Source organism: Balaenoptera ricei, chromosome 17, assembly GCF_028023285.1.
Source record: "Balaenoptera ricei isolate mBalRic1 chromosome 17, mBalRic1.hap2, whole genome shotgun sequence".
NCBI lineage: Eukaryota > Metazoa > Chordata > Mammalia > Artiodactyla > Balaenopteridae > Balaenoptera > Balaenoptera ricei.
In genome coordinates this window covers 78,170,729-78,195,158 of record NC_082655.1, presented here as the reverse complement: position 1 = coordinate 78,195,158, position 24,430 = coordinate 78,170,729, and the positions used below count along the sequence as shown (strand labels likewise).

General features: G+C 41.6%; 1 long non-coding RNA gene across 2 annotated transcripts in view; it reads right to left on the bottom strand.

The window, feature by feature from the left end:
• LOC132351885 (uncharacterized) overlaps positions 1-24,430 on the bottom strand; it is a 32,161-nt gene that overhangs the window by 6,287 nt on the left and 1,444 nt on the right. For both annotated transcript variants that reach the window (XR_009498510.1, XR_009498509.1), the window contains exon 2: positions 10,090-10,223. This is a non-coding gene — a long non-coding RNA (uncharacterized LOC132351885). The remainder of the gene's footprint in view (positions 1-10,089; positions 10,224-24,430) is intronic.

Genomic DNA, 24,430 nt, shown 5'->3' with positions numbered 1-24,430 from the left:
CAGCCGGGCGACCAAGGTCAACATGCACAGTGACTGATCATATCAACGGCGTGACACCAGGTGATGAAACAGCCCGGCACCTCTGTGGTCCTCCCCCACCAAATCCATAACCCGGCTCGATCACCAGAAAAGCATCGGACACATGCAAACTGAGGGGCATCTTACAATATTCCCAGCCAGTAGCCTCAGGACCGTCAAGGTCATCAAGAGGAGCTGGAGGAGACAGGATGGCTACATGTACTGCGGTCATCTGGATGGGATCTTGGTACAGAAAAAGGATATTAGGTAAAAACTAAGGAAATCGGGATAAAATCTGGACTTCAGTTAATAGTAAGTTATCAACATCACTCCGTCAGCTGTGACAAGTGTTACAGGATGTTAATACTGAGGAACTGGGTGCAAGGTGTACTAGCTTTGACATGTTTCTGTAAATCTAAAACTGTTCTAAAGTTTATTAGCAACAACAACTGAAAGGTAAACAAGTTCCTTGAGTCTTCGTACCCGGAAGCCATAGTTACCAACCTGTCATTTACTCAGAGCTGCGTTATTCAAGAAGTCCAGTTTGTTACAAGTGTAGGTGCTTATTCATAAAGTTAACACTGCATTAAGAACAGAAAGTGAAGGGAGTATTTTTATCTGACTTCTGGAAAACACAAAATAACACACATATCCCTGACAAATGGGTTTAAAGAGACGCTAGGTCAATTCTAGCCAATTCCTGCGGAAGACAGCGCCACCTAGTGTTCCGTCACGTAAACGAACCAGTGGTAGTTCTGGTTACTTCTCTTTCGTCGGCTATACATTACCTTAAATCCGAATTCAAAACTGAAAAGAAAAATGAAATGGAAGCACATTTCCCCCATCCCTCCCAGAAGTCCTTTTAATACCAAATGACTTGAGTAATCAAATTGCAATAACGTGGTTTCATTTATAGCCTCAGCCTAGAATCTTTCTGTTTATAAGATAAAGGCCTGATTTTCAAAACTTCAGTCCACTAATAATGTGCATGAAAGATATCATATCAGAAATACAAACTGATGAAAAAGTGTAATAATATAGCTGCTTTTAACAGTTACAAAATAACTTAAGCCTTATGAGATAGCAGCTCTTAATTCCAAGTGTCAGTTCTAAAAACCATAAAGCTATATATTAATATTGTGTTATTTAACCCAACACTTACATAAAGTTTCCTCGTTTAAAAAGTCCATGCTTATATTAATATCAGATTGTTATTCATAGAGTTATACCTTTATTAAGAATAAATGTTAAAAGAGGAAAAATGGGGTCAATTATGGTCTAAAACGTCTCAAGGGGAAAACCTCAAATGATTAATTAACATATATTGGTTTTAAACCTGAATGTTTTTTCAAAATGTGTCATAGCAAACACAGCTGAAATAACTGGCACCTTTCAATTGCAAATAACCAAAGTAGCAGTTTGCCTAGAATATAAATGGCAAAAATTTATTCCCCCCACTAATTTCCTATGTACTTCACATATAGAATAGATGGAAAAAACTCCACTTCACTTATTAATTTGATTGACACTCCTTGCCCTCTTCTGACCACAAAGGCATGTTAAGTTAGGCCCCTGAAGTGATTATTTCTGTCTGTCATACCTTGGATTAAGAGATATGTCCTTGGATAAAGAAGTCATCTTCCATAATGGAAAAGAATGTGAAAAAGAATATGTATATATAACTGAATCACTTTGTTGTACACCTTGGAACATTGTAAATCAGCTGTACTTCAGTTTAAAAAATAAAAAAGAAGTCATCTTCCAGTTAAGATTAGTTTTTGCTTTTGTTTTTCAGATTTCACTAAGATTTAGTTAAGAGAGAACTTAAAGGCCCTGTTAACAATTTATCCAGGTTATAATTTATTCTAGCTTTTTTCGTTTGTTTTTTCACACAGAAATTTCCCTTAGCTTTGGGGCTTAATCATTTTCCTGACACCAAGCCACTGACTGTCCAACTTAAATGATGGTACCTGAGGTGTGATGTGACAGCTGGCAATTTACCCCATCGTAATAGCTGATGTCTTTCCCCTAGGAATATTATAACTAACCAGCTACCAAACAAACAAACAAAACCCAATAGTGAAATGCAAAACGCAGAGCAGAGAGGCGTGGGTTATTTTCTCCTGAGGAGAGATTTCAGCCTGCATGGTCATACAGCACAGCACAAGGATTTGGGCAAAACCCTGAGGCTCCGTCGGCCTTGTGATCGCTGGGAACTGCCCCCTTCTTCCCGGGGAAGCGTGTGTGCCCCGCCGGGCACCGTGGCTCTTGTGCGGGGCCCTCACCTGGGATCCGGCTGCAGAGGCCCAGCCGGAGCCTCCCCCTGCCCTGAGCCCACGCCAGGTTCTCTGGGCTGCATCTAAACAGGTGACACTCAGGAGATGAAACAGGGGTGGTCTCCCCCTGGTCCAGAAGGCAAAAGCCGAATGCTTTTCCTGGCGAGAGAAACGAACAGAACACGAAGCTGCCTCACCCAGGGGTGAGTCTGGAGCAGAAACCAGGAGTTAGAAACGGAGTCAGCGGCCTGATCCCGCAGCGGCTCTGGCCTGGGCTGGGCACCTGCCCGCCGGGCTCTAAACAAACAGCGGGAATTTGGCTAAAGAGGAGACCCAGGACCAACAGGTGAGCCGCGACAGGGCGGCGGGCAGAAGGCCCCAGAAGTCCTGGCCCAAGGGGCTGGGTGCTTCCTCCTGCCAGCACGCTCTGGGCAGTTACTTGAAGTCCTTCGGACACGCTCTCCTTTCACGACAGGAACGGATCAGAACAACCATCACATTGGGTCCATGGCTGAAGCGGACCAAGGTCAGCCGGGAGAAAAGACCGGCCCCTGTTACACAAAGGAAAACACCTTTGACACCCAGGCCCTAGAGGAAGAATAGAGCCTGGGTCTTACGATGATCAAACACGGACAGACGTTTATTTTATGGCAACACAGGTTTTATGATTCTGAAGATTTTGCTGTTTTCTCCTCCAATTCTAGGACGTTACAAAGACAGCACTGGAGCTGCTGTTACCTGTCTAATAAAAGCTGGGAATCCGTGCATTCCTTTCAGAGTCTGTACCGTGAATGCTCTGTACTGTGTTGCTTTTCACAGATTTAAGGGTCTCCTAGCATCAGAGTCTCAGGACTTTGAGAGGGTGGGAAACAGGCCCCAGACAGGCCAAGGAGAGGCGGCTTTTCCCGGGACAAAGCACCAGGAGAAGGAGCTGCCTCCAAGATCACCTCCAGCAAAAACAGACACAGAATGACCCTGGCCGGGGCTTTAACAGGAGCGGGCTGGAGTCTTCGTGGTGCTGGGAAGGAACAGCCTTTCGCTGCGCTAAGATGTTCTCTCGCAGGATAGTGGGTCCTCGGTTAGGAAGACAGAATGCATCCCTCTGTGTTCTCTTGAGAGAGTGAGGTTTCAACAGATACACTCCTCCCTGCAACTCCCAACAGCAAAAGGGATGGTGAGTTTAGCTGCCTTTTCTCTGAGAAACGTCCATTCACAATGATTTTAAGTTGATTTTAAAATAAATGAAAATTAGAGACAATAAAAACATTTCCCTGTTCATTGAATGAAGTAGGATTTCGGTTTTCATGCAGCTCCTCGCCATTTTGCCGTATGGCAACTTCAGCAATTGTTCATTGATTTTGCAGAATTGTATACGTCACTGTAATTAGAGTAGATTTGAACCGTTTTCATGCCTTTCAGTGCCATCTGTAGGTGAGTTGAGGTCACAGAGATTTATAATTGAATCGAGTCTGGAGTACACGTCACCGCAGGTGTGAACACAATTCCCCATCAACTTCCCCGGGGAAAGATTCATGACCAAGGGGTTATTTTATTAAATTTTCAAGTAAAAAAAAAAAAAATCCCTCAGGAATCTCTTCAAAGTTGCAGTAAAATTGTGCAATGCTTTAAATTCGCTCTAATAAGTTTCATGCCAATCCTGAGTCCCTGGGATTCATAAAAACACATATAGTGTGCTGTGAGTTCTGGAACCTTCTGGAGAACGGAAGGGATGTTCTCCAGGAAGCAGGCTGGGGAGAGAGGGCAGAGAGGGTCCTGAGGGCTGGTTTAAATATTCCCGCCAGCTTGGCATCCGGTAGCTTCTGCTTCAAGGATCTTTCTGGTTGTGACCAACTCTCCAGATTTGGGGCGGGCGGTTTGCCCTGTGGCTGCAGTTCTCAGATGGGTACAAGGAAATTCTTCGATTTTCCATTTGTCCAGATTTTTCTTGTCATAGGAGGGGAATAACGACTTCTGAACTCTTTACCTGTCAGGGCAGAAACCACATCAGCATTCTGGATCACCTTGGCAAACACGGCTCTTAAACAATGCCGCAGCTAGGAAATTAAAAATAGAGAAAGAGGAAAATCTACTCTTCTGGTTGCAATTGATTTTCATAAGGCCCATCTGAAGAAACATTTGAGAACCAGATGAAGAATATCTTTGAAGTGGATTTGGAATTAAGCAAAGCAGAAAGGAATCTCCTAACAGTAGGGTGACCTTATAACTTAGCATCCAAACTAGGACATTCTTGAGAGTAAAACGGAGAGGTTTCATTAATTACATGGGGAAAATTCGTGCATCTCCTTGGATTTTAAGTACTGTCTACATTTATTTAAAGATGAAAAATAAGTTAGCATCTGTTATTTACTAGAGCTGCTTTCTAACAAAAAAACTTGTTTTATTGAGTGTTACTAGATTCTTTACTGTAGTCACTTTCAAATAAAAATCCTGGCACTTCTCCAAGGTTGTCAATGCCAGTATTCTCAGATCTTTAGTCAGAATTAAAACAACAGAGAGTCCTCTTATGATTACGGACTATAACACCATTCCTACTAATGGTGCTCTATAGTCACGGGAGGAAGTTCGCATCACATCCATTTAGGATTAGGGAAAAACTATTTCTCTTTAATATAATCATAGAATTCTAGAATTCAAAGCTGAGATCTCACTTAGTCTCAACCTTTACATACCAGGCATCTAAGTCCCAGAGAGGTCAAATCACTTGCTCAAGGACAAACAAGAAGGAAGAACAGAAGTGGAACCCACGTCTCCCGATACAAAGTCTTGTGCACTTTTCAGCTCCACGTTGTGTGCATGTTTGCATATGTGTAGTCACGACGTGCCCACTGCTGTGAGATTCTCATCACAGACTCTGGCTTTCTTTCATGCTGCCTGGGATGTAATGATCAGAATCTTCCTTTTTTGGACATCTTCCATTTCATTTGTGGATTTCTTGGTCTATCACTTGGTAATATTAATTATAGTAAAAAGACTCTGTATAAGATCTACCCTCGTAACTGATTTTAAAGTGTCCGATGCAGTATTATTATCTATCGGCACAATGTTGATCTCTAGAGCACGTTCATCTTGCATAACTGACATTTTATACGTTTCACTAGCAACTTCCATTTCCCCCTCCCCACATCCACAAATAGCCACAATTCTCTTCTTTGCTCCCCTGCGTTTGACCGTTTTGTTTTTATTTTTATTCTCTGATTTTATTTCATGCCAATACTGTGGAATTTAAATATTTTTTGTCCTGTCTCTGATGTGATTATCTAGTTTTGTTCCTTGTTTCCTGTGTTTTATTTTTTGCATCTTGTTCCTGTTTCGAAGGCCTTGAAGGCATTGGGGCTCGGCGAAAATCGTTTCTAGTTTAGAGTCTGATATTGTGAGGGAAGCTTTTCACATCCAGACAGGGATGTAGCTGTGGTTGAGGCTATCCAGCACCCCTATAACTGGTCAAGCTCTACCGTTTCTACCGCTTGGAGAACGAGGTGAACGTGGGTCTCCTAGGCCACTGGGGATGCTAGCGGGACGTGCACTGGAGATGAACAGGACTTTCTGTCCCTTCTATTCCAACTGGAACTCATGTGAAAGAAAAAAATGTCTGTGTGCCAGGCACCGTGTGAATTGCTGCCATGGTTCCCGATGGAGTAAAACACATCCCCGGAGAAAGCACCATCAGCTGCAGTCCACTGGTGGTAGGAGGTGTGGGAGATACACAAGTTAGCTCAGGACCAGACTGAATTTGCCGTTTACCTAAGAGCGCTATCAGGGGTTCAGTGAGAGAGCGTTTCAGTTCTGACGTCTCCGTTATCAGGTTGTCACACAATTCACCTGTTGAAGTGTCTCCCTCCCTTCCAGACACAAGCTCCTCAAGGCCAAGTCTGTGCATCCTGGCCTGGCACAGAAAAGATGCTTCATAAGTGCTTGCGGCTGGAGGGGAGAGGTGCAAGCAGTGCTATGGGGATTCAGAGGTGGGTGAGAGCAGGGCGATGTTGGGCAATCAGGGAGGGCTCCACAGAGAAGGTGTTCTTTGAGACAAACCTTGAAGAAGTGATAGGATCATAACAGACTCAGATGGGAAAGAGGCAGAGACGTAAGTATAGGATACAGGAGCAGGGAAGGAAGTCACTTGACCAGAGCTGATGGCTGGAGAGGAGGGCCGGAACCAGATTACCAGGGAGATGGTGAGTGGTTTGTACTTAATTTGATCCCGATGGTTCATCAGGAAGGCAATCTGATGAAGGTGTGTTGGATGGATTAGAAATAGGAGGGGCTGGAGGCAATCAAAGCAGTTGGGGTGCTACTACAGTAGTCCAGCTGAGAGCTGAAGAAGACTTCAGGAGCGATACAGAGAAGGCAGTAGAAGGGATGGAGGGCGAAGATGTTTTAAAGTTGGGGTCTGAAGTTCTTGTAATCCATAGTACCCTAGAATATACCAGCCCAGGAAAAAAAATAGGATGAAAATAACAATAACAAAGGAATACTTTTCTCACCCTGCTCTCCAAATGTTTTACAACCTGGGGTCTGAAGTTCTTGTAATCCATAGTACCCTAGAATATACCAGCCCAGGAAAAAAAATAGGATGAAAATAACAATAACAAAGGAATACTTTTCTCACCCTGCTCTCCAACTGTTTTACAACCTGCAGTTCTTCCAGATTCTTCCTTCGTGTGGCACGTGAATAAGCAGATGCTGCCGAACCTGCCCTAGGTGCTGAGTGTCACCGCGGGGCCCACCAATGCTGCTGCCACTCAGAGGCGCCAGCACGGGCAGGACCCACCTGCCACCAAGGCGGGTGTGTCCTCGAGGGATACACCCCTCACTCCTAATTGTTACCTGGCTTAGGGACCAAGGCTCCCCTTTGTTCTCAGACTCACAGGGACTTTTCTTCTGTCTGTTACAGCAACCTCTTTCACGACAATCTGGTGTTCGTGTAGGCTGGGCAGGAGATGAACATATTCTGAGCTGTATTTAAAAATTGTTTTTGTCTGGCACTGGCTCCTTGGCCTCGGATGCAATCTGCAGCGTCTCTTTCCCCCCTCCAAGTGTATCTTAATAGTTGATGAAAATAAACTACTGGAAGGGCCCCCTTCTCTGAATCCTGGTCGAGACCTTGCTTCCCGAGAGGAGAGTGCGTGTGCCTGTGGATCTGGGAGTGCTGGGTAGGGAGATGGTTAGGATCAGTGTTTGGGGAGAAATGGGGGGCAGAGTCTCGGGGAGTAAGAAGAGTCAGGGGGCTGTTTTCTTTGCTCAGCAGAATGGAGAGCCTTCCATATTATTTTTTGGTTTAATTTGATTTTTTAAAAATTGAAGTAAAGTTGACTTACAATGTTGTGTTAGTTTCAGGTTTACAGCAAAGTGATTCAGTTATACATATATAGCTGTTCTTTTTCAGATTCTTTTCTCTTATAAGTTATTACAAAATATTGACTATAGTCCCCTGTGCTATACAGTAGGACCTTGTTGTTTATCTATTTTATATATAGTGGTATCTGTTAATCCCAATCTCTTAATTTATCTCTCCCGTACTCCCTCTCCCCTTTAGTGACCATACATTTGTTTTCTATGTCTGTGAGTCTATTTCTGTTTTGTAAGTAAGTTCATCTGTATCACTTTTATAGATTCCACAAATTAGCTTTCCATTTTAAACCATTTTATCCTTCAGGTGTTATTTCCTTTGTCACCTCTTTAAATATAAAAGCCCACTTACTCTTCTAACAGAATTTGTCAATAACTGTCTCATCACATGGGATGTTTGTGGCTTGATATATATCTTTTTCTATATAAAGAAGAGAAGTGATTTATGCAGGCAGACTTTTAAAGTCTTTCTATAGATGAAGTGTAAGGTTTAATTGAATTTGTCGATCTTATTCCAAAAGTATTTTTTATTGAGATATGATTAACACAGAAATTTATATTAGTTTCAGATGTAAAACATCATGATTTGGTGTTTGCATATACTGTGAAATGGTCGCCACAGTAAGTCTAGTTAACACCCACGACCTCACATGGTTACCAATATTTTTTCTTGTGATGAGAACTTTTAAGATCTTCTCTCTTTGCAACTTCTAAATATAAAATATAGTACTATGAACTATAGTCGCCATGCTGTCCGTTACATCTCCCTGACTTATTTATGACTGCAAGTTTGTACCTTTTGTTTCCCTTCATCTATTTTGCCCACACCAATCCCACCCCGACTTCTGGCAGCCACCAATCTGTTCTCTGTATCTATGAATTCAGTTTTTGTTTTTGTTTTTAGATTCTACATACAAGTGAGATCATACAGTGTTTTTGTTTCTCTGTCTGACTTATTTCACTTAGTGTAATGCCCTCAAGGTCCATCCATGTTGTTGCAAATGGCAGGATTTCCTTCTTTTTTATGACTGAATAATATTCCATTGTGCCTGTGTGTGTGTGTGTGTGTGTGTGTATGGATAAAGAAGATGTGATTGATGGTATGTATATATATACATACTATCAATATACTGTGTGTGTGTATATATATAATGTATAATATATATAATATCTTCTTTATCCACACGTCCATTGATAGACACGTAGGTTGCTTCTATATCTTGGCTAGTGTAAACAATGCTGCAGTGAACATAGGGGTGCAGATATTTTTTCAAGTTAGTGTTTTTTTTTTTCCTTTGGATAAACACCCAGAAGTGAAATTGCTGGATCTATAGTAGTTCCATTTTTAATTTTTTGAGGAATCTCCATACTGTTTTCCATAGCGGCTGCACCAATTTACATTCCCACCAACAGTGCACAAGGGTTGCCTTTTCTCCACATCCTCACCCACACTTGATGTCTTTTGATTTTTTGATAATAGCCATCCTAACAGTTGTGAGGTGATATCTTACTGTGGTTTTGAATCACATTTCCCAGATGATTAGTGATATTGAGCATCTTTTCATATACCTGTTAACCATTTATATGTTTTCATTGGGAAAAAAATGCCTACTCAAGTTCTTTGCTTATTTTCAAATTGGGTTATCAGTTTTTTTTTCTATTGGTGATATTCTTGATATTATTCTCCACTCCCTTGTCATGTCTTCCACCATTGTCATGACCTGACAAACCCCAATCCTGAATCAACATAACCATTTGCTTTCCGCATTTTTAAATCTTGATCACCAAGGGCAACTAGAGAAAAAGTAATAAAATGACTCAGATTGGTGCCATTATAAAATCAAGGTCCTACTACCCCAGTAATCCTTTGTTTTCTGGTCAGCTCTCTCTCTCTCCTAGTCTCCCTCAAGCTTTTTCACCTTCTCTTCCCTTCCAATCTTGGATCCCACCAGTTCCCTCCTTACTCATGTGTTCATGATTCTTTCTCCAAGTCACAGAGACACTGGGAATTAACGTTTGAGAAATTACTGAACTTCAGGAGTAAACAAGTGAACTTACCTGCCAATAGACCATGTCCTTACCTCTTTCCTTCTACTTACAATAGAAAAGGGGTAAGGTGTCCCCCCTCTTCTTCGAATCCCTCTACCTGTCTCTGAATTCCCTCCCACCCACCTTCTCAGGACCATCATTCCATTATCTCCTCCTCCCATGATGATGTCACCCATCATCTCCTCCCCCACGATGATGTCACCCATCATCTCCTCCCCCACGATGATGTCACCCATCATCTCCTCCTCCCACGATGTCATCCATCATCTCCTCCCCCCATGGTGTCATCCATCATCTCCTCCTCCCACGATGATGTCATTCATCATCTCCTCCTCCCATGATATCATCCATTGTCTCCTCCTCCCATGTCATCCATCACCTGCTCCTCCCATGATGATGTCATCCAGCATCTCCTCCTCCCATGATGTCATCCAGCATCTCTCATCCCATGTGTTCAGGTCTTGCCTCTCTACTGCCTCCTTCCAGCAGCCTTTAAACATACCTTAAGTTCTTCTGAAAAAACACAAAAGTCCACTCTCAACCACACACTGTTGCCCTCTTGCTCTTTCTCTATTTTATCTCCTTTAGAGCCAAACTTTCCAGATTTGTCTGTGCTCACTGTCTCCATTCTCTCAGACTCCTCTCACTCTTCAACCTTCTATAATCTACCTCACATCCCCATACATCTGTGAAGCTATCGTTTATATATTTTTGCTAAATCTAATGGACTCATCTTATTTGACTTGTGTCTTATTTGGTCCAGTTGACACCTCCCTCATTCTTGAAATAATTTTTTTTGGCTTCCCTCATATGGTCCTTTAGTTTTCCTGACCACGCTTATGGGTTCCCCTCCTCTCAGGATTTGTCTTCTCCAGGGCTCCCTCCAGCCCGTCTTGTCTCACTTGACTCGTGCTCCCTGGGCCATCTCACCTATCTCTATAGTTGCAATTACTGTCTTTGTGCTGAAGTTCCCACGTCTGCCTCTCCATCTCAGATCCCTCTCTTAATCTTTAGATCCCAGCTATCTACCAAGTATCTGCACATGGATGTCACATGGCCACTTCAGCATGTCAGATCCAGCCCTACAAAACTTCTTCAGTGTTCTCTGTAAGCACTCTGTCGGCTATTCAATGCTCAAGACACTGCCTCACTCTTGATTCACCCTTCCTCCTAGTCAACCTACTCACAGCCACGGTAGAGTCTTCCTTCTGAGAATTCTCATAGTAATAGAACCTTCTCCAGCCCCAGTCCCTCTGTTTTAGTTCAAGCTGCATTCAGGCCTTGGCCGGACACTTGAAATGGTCTGCCAGCCTTCAGGCTTCTCTCTCCCTCTCATTTAACAGTGTATTTCATCACCTTACGCCTCTGACCAAACCCTCCAACGTTCTACCCTTTGCTGGAAAATAAAGTCTACATCCCTCAGCATAGAGTAAAGCCCCTGCATGACCTGACTTTTCTTACCTCACCAGCCTTCTCTCTCTCCTCACATGAACCCCAGACGAGATATTTCATCCACACCTAACTTCTCTCAGTCCCTTCACCATGCCATGCTCTTTCTCAGCTGTGAGCGGGTCCTTCTGTCTGGAACACTCCTTCCCCTATTTTCCTCCTCCTCCTTGGCACTTCCCTACTCCCCCTACCTGCTGCCCCTATCTACAATCTAATTTATTCTGACGTTTATTTCACATGCTAACAGGCTCCTGGCAAACTCTAAAATCTGAATTAGGTGAAACATCTAGCTTTGAGCCGTGCAGATAATAAAACAAACACTTACTGAATTGAAACCATGATTTTATCATAGCCACACTGAAATTTACAGAAAAGCAGATGATTTACCAAGCACTGCCTTCAACACAGAGCTCAGCCCTCTTCCTCATGTGGAGCCAAATTCTTAATATACTCTTAAAGAATCAAGTATGTATTAAAAGAAACAGAGCAACTTCCAAAAACCTGCAGGGAGATTACTCAAGGAATAAAACTTCAAAGTTTGCATTGAAAAATCACAACCCTGGGGCTTCCCTGGTAGGGCAGTGGTTGAGAATCTGCCTGCCAATGCAGGGGACACGGGTTCGAGCCCTGGTCTGGGAAGATCCCACATGCCGCGGAGCTACTAGGCCCATGAGACACAACTACTGAGCCTGCGCGTCTGGAGCCTGTGCTCCGCAACAAGAGAGGCCGCGACAGTGAGAGGCCCGCGCACCGCAATGAAGAGTGGCCCCCGCTTGCCGCAACTAGAGAAAGCCCTCGCACAGAAACGAAGACCCAACACAGCCCAAAAATAAATAAATAAATAAATAAATAAATAAATAAATAAGTGAAGTTCTTTTAAAAAAAAAAATCACAATCCTTTTGAAGTTTTATAAGTCTTGATTATAGGACATAAAATTATTTTTCTATAGATACTAATGAGATCTATGGTTACAACAAGGCATTCTTTACCTTTAAAAAACCAGAAATATGGTGATTGCTATGAGCATTTCCTTAAGAAGGTTCATAGTCAGCTCCAGTTGGGGTCATGTTATGGAATTGTTCGCCTCCTAATCTGCTCTGTTCCTATTATATCCTGTAATATCACTTTGGATATTAATAAATCTTTACTTAGTGCATCAGTGCATTGTTACTCTTTTGGCAGTTAACTTTTCTATCAGATTTCCAGCTGTCCTTAACAGATTCTGCAAAAAATAATCAAAAAGAGAAAGCAGAGACATGGATAATTTGTTCTAGAGCAGGATCGAATCACACATCCATTGGTGAATGGGGGCCATTCCCCTCACACTCTGGGCTTTGCACTTATAACACTTAACACTCTAGAGAGACCGCATTTATTGCAGCAAATGTTAACATACATTTCATGGAGAAACAAGTACAGATAATCCATAAATATATGAAAATCTTTAAGAGAATAAATAAATAGCAAAAGTAAAAGACACAGCCTTCACCTATCATTCAGGAAAATGTTCAAAAGATAATCATGATATCCTGCACTGGAAGGGAATGAGCAAAAAGGCGCAGCTCTCTGTTGTGCAAAATTATATGTACAAAGACATGCAGGGCAGCGTTGTTTATGACCCAAAATAACTAGAATAAAAAATCTAAATATCTATCAGTGGGGTGCCAGATAAATAAATTGTGGTATAGCCATACAATGGAATCTTATGTGATTATTTTTTAAATATTAGAATAGTTCTATAAGCAAAAATAAAATGATGTCTATGATATGTAAGTGAAGGAAAGCCAGGTGCAGGACCTGGTATAGAGAGCACTGTAACTTGAGTGTGATGTACATACTTGGGTGCCTCAGGGGCTCATTCTATAGAGGTAACCCTGGCAACTTATTCTATCGCTTTGTTTATACCAGATGCTCATCTCAGACTGAACCTGTCCAGAAGACTAATTACCTCACTTCGTCACTTCTTTTTCTTAGGAGTAAGAGGGGTAACATCTCAGCCCATCTCATTCCTTCTGAGAATCTGATGAAACTGTTGGATCTTCTTTCCAGAAAGGTCAGGCATAAGCACATGCAACATTTTGCCTATAATTTCAAAGTGAGTTCACTGGAGTCCATCCACAGATGTCTAGAGAGCCAAAGCTCCTAAGCAAAGAGCTCTCTGTCAAATAAGAGCTCATGGTACAATATCACGCAGAATTCTAGGAAAGCCTTATAACCAGACCTGGCTGGGCGGGCACGCTCTCTGGGGGTTAGTGGGTGTGCAGCACCTCATGCACGCTCTCCAAGCCTTGGAAGGGCAGGTGATACAATCATACGGGTACAAGGCCGACCAGAGACCTAGATGGGTTCCAGTTCATTCCTACTCAGCCTACTGGTACCTTCCTTCTGAGAGCTAGGGTGGTTAAACTCTGGCTTTATTCTTTCCGAAGAGTAGCTTTTCCGGTAAGCACTGTGCCACTGGAAAGAGAGCCTTGAGGAGCTTTCCTGAAAGAAGAGAAGAACAGCTACAGCAGCATCTCTTTAAGTGAATTCAAGAGCCCCTCGTGGTGCCACGGCCCTTGAGGACAGATGGTCTCCTAGCACCTGAGGTACAGAGTGGTCCTCTAGCCTATAAAGCCTAAATAATTGGTATATTCTATATAATAAAGCAGGGGAAAGTATAGCACATTTTAGAAGAGTTCCACCAAGAATGAATAAAAGAAAAGCTCTGGAAATTAAAGGATTAAACTTTATCGGTAAAATTATTTTTCTGAATGCAACATTCTCTAATTGAGGTATTTCTGAGACAGAAATTATAAAGGATGAAAGGGGACTTCCCTGGTGGTCCAGTGGGTAAGACTCCGTGCTCCCACTGCAGGGGTCCTGGGTTCGATCCCTGGTCGGGGAACTAGATGCTGCATGCATGCCGCAACTAAGAAGTCCGCATGCCGCAACTAAATGATCCCACATGCTGCAGCGAAGATCCTGTGTGCCGCAACTAAGACCCGGCGCAGTCAAATAAATAATTAAGTAAATAAGAAATTATAAAAGATGAAATATGTGTGATTCTTCGTGGCAGCTGTATCTGCCCCAGGTAAGCAAGTGCTTGCATCTTGTTTCTGCCAGAAGACACCCGTCTCTCCTCAGATTTGGTTAGTTGGTTGCCTTAAGACTTCAGTTCCCTGATGAATTTGAGAAAAGTCATGGACTTGAGGTTTGTTTAGCTTTTCTTACTGCTCTAGGGTGGGAGTGACTCTCTTTCTAGTTCTGTACCTCCCAAGCAGAAACTGGAAGTCTCTATTAGAAAAGTTGAAACAGAAAAATGACATGATCTGTTTTAAATATTTAAAAAATAATTTTAACACTCATGAAAAAAACAATGAACCTGGGGGTGGGGACGAGAGTGAAAGCAGGGAGACAGAGCAGCGAGGCGGCCACTGCAATAGCCCGCGTAAAAAAGTGACGTCAGACCACGTGGTGCAGCAACACCACCTCTGGATATTTATCCCAAAGAACTGAAAGTAGGGTCTTGAAGAGATATTTGCACACCCATGTTCATAGCAGCATATTCACAATAGCTAAGAGGTGGAAACAACCTAAATGGTCATTAATCGATGAACAGATAAAGATGTGGTATAGGTGCAATGGAATGTTATTCAACCTTAAATAGGAAGAACATCCTGTCACATGCTACAACAGGGATGAGCCTGGAGGGTGCTAAATGAAATAGTCCAGTCACAAAAGGACAAACACTGTTTGATTTTCCTTACGTGAGGCAACTAACATAGTCAGGCCCTGAGAAACAGAGTGGTGACCTCGGGATGGAGGGAGGGTGGGGAAAGGAAGCTGTTGTCTAATGGGCATCGTGTTTCAGTTCTGCGGGATGAAGAAGTTCTGGAGATCTGCCTCATTGCAATGTGAATATATTTAACGCCCTGAACCATACACTTAAAAAAGTTAAGATGCTGAATTTTATGTTACAGGTGTAAAAAACAACAAAAAAGAAGTGATGGTGGCATGGGCTAGTAGTTACAGGGGTCCCAGGAGGACTTCCCGTGGGAACACGCAGTTTGCCATCTGTGATGGCTAATTTTATGTGTCAACTTGACTAGACCATGAGGTGCCCAGGTACTTGGCCAAACATTATTCTGGGGTTCTGTGAAGTTGTGTTTGGATGAGATTAATAGTTAAATCTGTAGAGAGTAAAGCAGATTGCACTCCCTAATGCAAGTGGGCTTCATCCAGTCAACTGAAGGCCTGCATAGAACACAGTCTGACCCTCCTGGGAGCAGGAGGGAACTCTTCCTGCCTGACCGCCTTCGAGCTGGGACATGGATTCTTCGTGCCTTCAGACGTGAACACAAACATTGGCTCTTCCTGGGCCTCCAGCCTGTTGGTCTTCAGACTAAAACTTTACCATTGATTTCCCCTGGTTCTCAGGCCTTTGGGCTCAGACTGGAACTACACCACCAGTCCTCCCGGTCTCCTGCTCCCTGACTCACCCTGCAGATCTTGGGACTTGCCAGCTTCCATAATCACATGAGACAACTTATATTTCATACATTTCAATAAGTTTAATATATTTCAATAAATTTCATTTTATATATGTATATATATAATTGGTTCTATTTCTCTGGAGAACCCTGACTACATCACTATAGAATATAAACCCAAATTTCATTAATAACTTATAACTACTTAAAATGTTTTATACAATAATTTACCGATTTCATTTTTCAGTTTGGGCAAGAGATTGAATATCATTTTGGGGTACACACATAAAATGCTTAAGACCAAGTAAATAATCATAGTCAAATATGACCACTTTTTAACCCTTCAAAATACTCTGAGATTCATGACATAAACGGAAAGGTATTTGTTTAAAATTTGTGATTCTGCTTGGAATGACTTCATCAGCTGGGTTCGAAGTTCTGTCTGCTACAATTCACGTTTAGACAAATACTGAAACCTATTTCTCTAGACTATCTAAGGCTCTTCCTTCTCTTTTCGTTCCCCTTTGTCCCTCCCTCCCTGAGCACCTCAGCCGTGGGTGACCCTTCACCCAGGGAGCGGGTGAGGTGGCGGGGGCAGCAGCGCAGCCTCGCCCAGGGCATCGCGGCCGAGCGGGAAGGTCTCAGTGGGGGAGGGCAGACTTGCAGGAGCCAGTCCTGAGTGGTGCTGCAGCCTGAGCAGGGTCAGGAAGGCATCCAAACTACACCGCCTGTAGCCTTCAGAAGTGCCAAGGTCATGAAGGTCCAAGGGAGACTGAGGAACAGGTCTGGACTAAATGATACTAAAGAGGCCTTTAACTCAGTGTGATGCCCGATTCTGGTCTGGGTACTGTGCTCTAAAAGAGCAAAATTAGGCCAACTGGCACAACCTGAACGAGACGTGAGGATGAGATCAAGGCGGGCGTCCTCATTTTGGTGGCTGTATTACGGTTGTGTGTGTGTGGGGGGAAATACACACCGAAGTATTTGGATGATGTCATGTTGGTAATTGTTACCCAAATGGCTGATGAAATGTTCTTTGTACTGTTCTTGCAGCTTTTATACAAGTTTGAGATTGTTTCAAAGGAAAAATAAAAAGCATCTTTAAGGAACATGCGTCTGTCAACATCATTTTCTGACATCATGGCAACAACTGACTGAATTGGGATCAGTGAGGCTTCCTATTTTTAGCGTAACTGGTTTATTTCTCCTTCCTGTTTTAAAAGACAATTTACTTCTTGCTCTCGTGGGTTTTCCCTCATTTTCTTTAAAGCCAAGTTTTATGGGATTTGTCCTTGAAAAAGATTCCTGCTCAGTGTTGATGCTTTTAGAAATGAAGACACTTGAGAATGTACAATATGCTCAATCATAAGTGAACAAATAATATGATTAAAAACACCTTACAAGTGCTCACAGGACAACAATGTCCATAGTTCTTTTTTTGTTTGTTTAATACAGTTCTGTTAGAACTTTTGCTGAATATTTTATTATGGTCTTTTTGTTGGGCTTTAAATAGGTAGTGTTCTTGCTTTCCTCCAGCTTTGACTCAAGTACTGTGAGAATGCAATGATTACCAAAAATAGAAGCAAACAGATGTTTGGAATCGTGTCACTGAGCTTTGCTGTGTCTCTTCCCTCTCTTCACTGGCTGTACAATAAATTCATTTTAATTGCTACTATGATGCCTGTGTGGCCTGTCAGGGACACACTTAGTCCTTTAAACTTATTCATTTACTTTTTATTAACCGCCTACTTAACTGCAAAAGCAGTCACCACTGAACCCAGTTGATTTTTAATCAGGAAAAAAAAATTTTCTTAAACCTCCTTGTATTCAGGGAACTGTTCCAGATGTGGAGACAAGAAATTAAAGGGGCCATATTTTCAGATCCATTTCATTTCTTGAAATTCAAAGCTATTCATTTTCAAACACTTAAATAGCTCTTACTCTGCGCCAACCACTGTCCTACGTACATTAAAAATATTATTAACTCATGCCATTTTCAAACAATTCCATGAGGCATTTTCTACTACTGTTCTTATTTTATTGAGAAAAGTTACGATACAAAAGTATAAATAACTGACAGCCTCAGCTAGAAAAGAGCAGAGTCCATTTTTGAGGACAGACGGCCTGGCTTAGGAGCCTCTGCCCCACACCACGCTACTCCACCTCTCTTCCTAACGAGATGCGTCCTGGATGAGGAAGAATCTGTAAGTCGAATGACGCCTGGGAAGAGATGAAGTATCAAGTGTGACCAACTGCTGCTCTTCACGTAGTGGGGTCTGCTGTGAGGTCCCCAGTATAGCAGTTGACTCCCTACAGGTGTGCCCTACTGGGAATTCCAGTCCATGGAAATCCTTCTAATGGTGAAGGAAGGCCTATCAGAGAACCAGGTCCATCTACACAAGAGGGAAAATCCAGACCGGTACCAGAAAGAAAAGCTTAATTATAATTCCTAATTATGAATAAAAGAAAACAAAGATCCCCAGAGTTTCAAAAGGAAAAGCCAAAGTAAATGGACAACTGCCCCCAAGACATAAGATGATCCTAAGACAAGTGCAGGCTGTCTTTGCTCTGCAAGGTTCTGGTAAGCGCGAGCTTCAGTTATCACGGCTGAGGCAGACACGACCGGCCCCCACCAACACAGTTCCTGTATCAGCTACCACAGTGTATCATTTGTGAATAACTGCACAGAGGATAAACTCTGCGGCTAGCTCTTCAGTCCACAATTCACCGAGTAAATAACACACACATAGCAATGTCATTTCTTTCAAAGTCTAGTGATTGGTCACCATGCATCTGTTATTCAATCTTCAGAGGCAGCAAAGACAACAAAGCATGTAGTTGTGTTGCTGCCGAGTCTCCCAGCAATAAACCCACGTGACATTTTACAAAAATGGAGAGCTAGAACAGGAAATTGGCCAACAAAGACAAAAACACAGCAAAGAAACAAAGCGTGAGAACGATGGAAGTGAAGTCTGAATCAAATGTAAACGGGGTTATGGAACACACAGTGGACCATGGGCATGTTGACAGTGCAACACTGAGAGGCTCAGAGATGCAGCCAAAGGGACTTAGTGAAGACAGACTTACTGAGATGAATAAGGAAAGCTGTTGTGATGAGAAGGATGATGATGTCCCAGAGGAGGGATACCATTAAAAAGCTACACATTAAAAAGAATCTAGAAATATTTCATGACCAGAGTTAGAAATGTGACAACTCACCAAGGCACAGAAAAAAATGCTTGTAAGTTATGTGATGAGAAGGCAAGCACTGTTCAAACTACTACTGATGAAGTTTGGGGTTTTGTTTTTTGCTTTTTTTTTAACAAAGACAGAATACTTTCATTCTCAATATTACTAATGTTTTAGATGATAGTATATTAAATATCAGTTCTACTATTTTACATTTCCCTTTACAGTTATAACTGAAAGCAAAAGACTTAATATTTTGTAAAATTTTTTAGGCACAGAACAATCATAATTTTTTCCTATTGATTATTAGGACCATTTCGCATGTTTTCAGCTTGCATGTTTATTTTCTCTGGTCCCATGCAAAGTGAGGCCTGTGTGTATTTAAATGATTTCTTAGATGGAAGGGGAACCACTCGATTGAAAGAAATTTGAGAAACACATCAACCAGTTAGATCCCTATTCAAATAAATACGCAGTAAAAACACTCAAGGAAATTTGACTACTACTGGATATTTAAGGATATTAAGAGATTATTGCTATTTTTAGTGGTAACAATGACATTTGATTATATTTCAGCAAGAGTCCTTAGAGTGACGTCAGAGAGACAGAGGAATAGGAAGCCCCAGACCCTCATTCCCACGCAGAGACACCAACCTAGCAGGGATATACAGACCACAGTGTAAGAACTTGTGAGAACTCCAGGAACCAGGTAAGAGGCTGCAGCAACACGTGATCACAAAGCCAAGAAGAGCCACACCACAGGATGTAAGAACGTTCCTCGCATTTTGCCTGCCCTAGTCCCTCCGACTCCCCCAGTGAGGACAGACAGACCAGAAGAAAACTCCCAGCTTCTCTCCTGGGAGGGAAAAAAGAGAGTGAAACATGAGTCCAAAGTTCTGGCTTTTTGAGGGGCTGCCTAAGGGACTAGTTTCTGTCTCTCTGACTCAGGTGACTGATGGGAAGGAAGTGGATTTTGGATGCTAGGTTGGGGGCCCTTGAGAACAAAGTCCTGTTCTGTCCAAGTTATACCATGGGGAATGCAGTACCACAGACAGACACCAGAGGGAGTAAGAGATTGCAGGCTCCTGAGAAGAAAACAGTGGCAAGTCTCTCTAACTAGGAAATCATACACACAAGCCCAGAAAAGGTTTGAGAGGTCCCCCAAATCTCTAGCTGAGATAACTTTCCCCATACGAGGCCAGTCCATAGAGACTGGGAGAGGTGGCTGATTTTTTCCAAATACCCAAATCCCAATAAAAGATCACATGGCATACAAAGAAAAGGGAAACAGCCCAACCAACTGATCAAAATAAATCTCCAGAAGCCAACCCTAGAGAGATCTATGAATTACCAAATAATTCAAAATAATAAAAGGTGGCCGATGAGCTAAAAGAGAGCACAGACAGACAACTAAAGAAAATCAGGAAAACGATGCATGAACAAAGTGAGAAATATCAACAAAGGGAGAGAAACTATAAAATGAACCAAACAGAAATTCTGGAGCTGAAGAACACACAAACTGAACTGACAATTTCAATACAGGTATTTAGTGGCAGTCTTGACTGCTTGATTAAGCAGAAGAAAGAATCAGCAAACGTGGAAGGCAGGTCATTTGAAATTACTGAGTCAGAGGAGCAAAAAGAATAAAGAATGAAAAAGTGACAAGAGCCTGGGAACTCTGGGACACCATCAAGCAGATCAATGCAATAATTATAGGAGTTCCAGGAGAAGAAAGAGAGAGAGAAAGGGGCAGAGAGCTTACTTGAAGAAGTAACAACCAAAACATTTCTAAATTTGAGGAAAGAAATGGACACACAAAATTACTGCAGTGGAATGAAACTAGAAATCTATAGCAAAAGAAAAAATTTTGGGCAGGAAAAATTTGGTAGGCTCAAAGATATAATACTCAAGGTATAAACTGGAAATGCAATTAAAAACCAGCTTCTTTGTTATTATATTTCAATATTGAATACTCTGCCATGTTTAAAAAGTTAAACAAAAAAAACAATGTGCTATCACCTCACACCCATTAGGGTGGTTACTATCAAAAAAACCAGAAAATAAGTGTTGATGACGATGTGGAGATATTGGAACCCTTCGTGGGTTCCAAATGGTAAATGTAAAATGTAAAATGGTACAGCCACTATGGAAAACATTAAGGTTTCTCAAAAAATAAAAAAATATAATTATACCCTATGATCCAGCAATCTCACTCCTGGGTATATATCCAAAAGACCTGAAAGGATCTTGAAGAGATATTAGTACTCCTGTGTTCACTGCAGCATTATTCACAATAGTCAAGAGGTGGAAGCCAAATGTCCATCAAGGGATAAATGGATAAAGAAATGTGGTATATATATGTATATATATAAGCACAATGGAATTATTAGCCTTAACAAAAGAAAATCTCATGGCACAGGGATAAACCTAAAGGACATTATGCAGGATTCCACTTACACGAAGTATCTAAAGTAGGAAACTCAGAAACAAAAATTAGAATGGTGGTTGTCAGGGCTAGGGGGAGGGGAAAATGGGGAGTTGTTTAATGGGTATAAAATTCCAGTTTTGCAAGATGGAAAACTTCTGGAGCGCTTTTGCACAGCAATGTGAATATACTCAACATTAGTGAACTGTTAAAAGTCCTTATCTTTTTGAAGTGAATACACTGAAAAATGTGCATCAAAAATGCCTGGTTCCTTGTCAACTGCATTATTATGAACTTTCATCCAATCTTTAACCGTGGTCATTTTTAAGTCTTCTGTCATTTACAGACAGTTCTGGGTGTACTCTGATGCTTTTGCAAATATGTTCCTATAAAAGGGTTTCATCTTCAAGGAATTCATGGAAAAGACTGGTAAGTACAGGTTTCTGGTAAATGACTATACTGCTGAAGTGAATGAATAAGCATTTTCAGAACTCTAATGGAAAACTGATGAACTCATAAAAGTGCTAACAAAAGATCAAGATGAAAAACAAATTAATTACATGGGACTGAGTGAACTGATGAGGATGATTATAATTTTTGTGACTTTCTGTTTGAATAAAAAAAAATATGTATGGGACTAAGTTCAAAATAATTTGAGGGTTGACTGGGGGAGAGGATGGAGTTATACATGAAATAAGACTGGCATCAGTTGACAATCCTTAAAGCTGAGTGGGTTCATTATACCATTCCCTCTACTGCGTTATGTTTGAAATTTTCCAGAACAAGGGAATTTTTTTTAAAAAATTGACATGAAAAAATAAATCAATAAAAGTGCTAGATAAGAAAGTCAAAGAAATATCCCACATAATAAGACTAAAAGAGCAGATGAAAGAAAGCAACACACAGGACCTCCAGAAGGTTATCCAATCAATAGGAGCCTCAGAAAGAGAAAATAAACAAATGGAGGGCAAAGCTAAAATAATGAGATTTTTTTTGTCCAGCAGATGGACGTTACTGCATTTCCACTACTGGTAGGAATATAAATGGGCACAGTCATTTGAGGGCATCCACTTGATAGTATCTTAAAGTCTCTTTTATCTACCCTAGAAAAACATTCATATACACACCCATAGTAAATGTTCTTTAATACGTGACTTTCTAATTCCTTTATATCAGCCACTACATATAAATATCTACAATTCAACTTCCAGGAACGTATCTTATATAGTTGTACAAGTGAACAAAGAAAATATTAAAAGCATATTTACTGAAGTGGTGCTTTTAATAGCAAAAATGTGGGAAGTATCTATTAAGTCCATCAAGAAGAGTCCAGTTAAATAAACTAAGGTGCACTCATACAATGCAGTACTCATTGAAAGAAATGAGGTATGTGCAGATAGAGAAACATCTCCCAGATACATAAAGACAAAAATTTACAGAATGTTTAGTATTGTCTCATTTGTATTTTTAAAAAGGAGATATAGATTTTATATAGCTAAGAGATAGATAAAAATCACATACACTATTTTCACATGAAAAGTTCTGAATATAATATTAACAATACCTTTTGGGATGGGTTCTATATAAAGAAAGAAAAGCACTTTACAGGACAGAATGTACAGAAGGATCAAGTTCTTTCATTCTGGAAGTTTAATTTGCTAAGAAAGTGAAATATACTGTTCAGAGAATGAAGGAAGTTAAGAACTAACTTAGCTCCTCTTACTTTCAAATGGTTGAAATTTTCGCTCTGCTGGGTTCTCCAATAGTTAGACCAGCTTAGTCACTTTTTTGGTGAAGAAGGATGCAGTTAGAAAGGCCAGGCCCCTGGGGATTCAAGTACACTTCTCAAAACGCCCTTGTAAGTAATCTGACCAATATCACCCGTCAGCAGTGTACCACATACCCTGTGGGAATCAAGGTCCCTGTGGGAGAAATCTATGCACTTAGCAAAACCAGTCTTGGTTTTGTTGGAAAATGTCTCCCAGAGAGACAAAGGAACACCCAACACGCCCTTGAGATAAATACAAGTACCTTCATTTTGCACATGAGAACTGAGGCTCCAAGAGGTATCTTATCAAGCCCACATATCCAGGCAATTACGTTTGGAACAGATTTGACAGCATGGCCAAGAATTCTACACTCCTGCCCATTCACTTGACACCCCAGATCCTGAACACATACTTAGGGATGTCAGGTGAAAAAATCTCATCTAGCAACGCACAGCCTCATGTTCCTGTCACGTTACGTGTAGCCACCGTGTCTCGAAGAGAAGTACTCTGTGACCCTAAAAGGAACGAGGTAAGGACCGCCGAGGCCTCCCATTTCCAACCTTCCTCTCCCTCCCTAACCCATACAAGCTGGCCTACGACACAGAATCACTGGCATCACCATCGCTATGTAAACTACCTTTACTTTGGTTTGTTACTGGTAACACTTGAAGGCCCTGTAGGGGTTTTATTTCCAAGCAGGCATTTTGAATGTTTAAGGGATTGAAGATAATGGCAGCTCCCCAAATCTTAAGTGCCATATTTTAGCTGTATTACAGGCCCTAAGCACTGCTTACAGCTTAAATACAACTCCCAACTATTTGAGTGTGATAAATTACAATTTGTGAAGCATCAGTCACTTGCGCATGCCATCAGCTAAACTTCAGAACTGTATGAAAGCCATTAGGCTGTTCCTTCAATACCTTCTGATTTATGAAGGCATATTTTGCACAATAATCTACTCTTTAGCCATTAAGTGGCTTAGTTTTCACAGAAATGAGATCTTTTTACAACCAGTTCTCAGGATATTGACCACATACTCCAGACTTCTGAGTTGCAATACACTTAAGAGTACTGAAACAAGCTTGCTGGAATTTCCATCTGGGGACCACACATTACCAGGTACTTGAATTTTAAAATGATCTTAACTGCTACCATAACAGCTCTCTCTGCACTTCTAGTGCAGAGAATCCCGAAAATTGGGCTAGAGGACAAGTTAGCAGTTTCATTGCCAGGCTGATTATTTCCTTCCCAGCTTCTAGCGTTAAACTGAGAACACCAGCTTCTCTAGGAAAGGCCAATGGACCACCGCTCGCCTCAGGCACCAAACCAGACTCCTCCTAACTCCTATTGAAGTCTTTACAGCCCAATGCCTATAGAACAGTTACAATGAAACCTTCAATTCTTCCTGTTTCCCC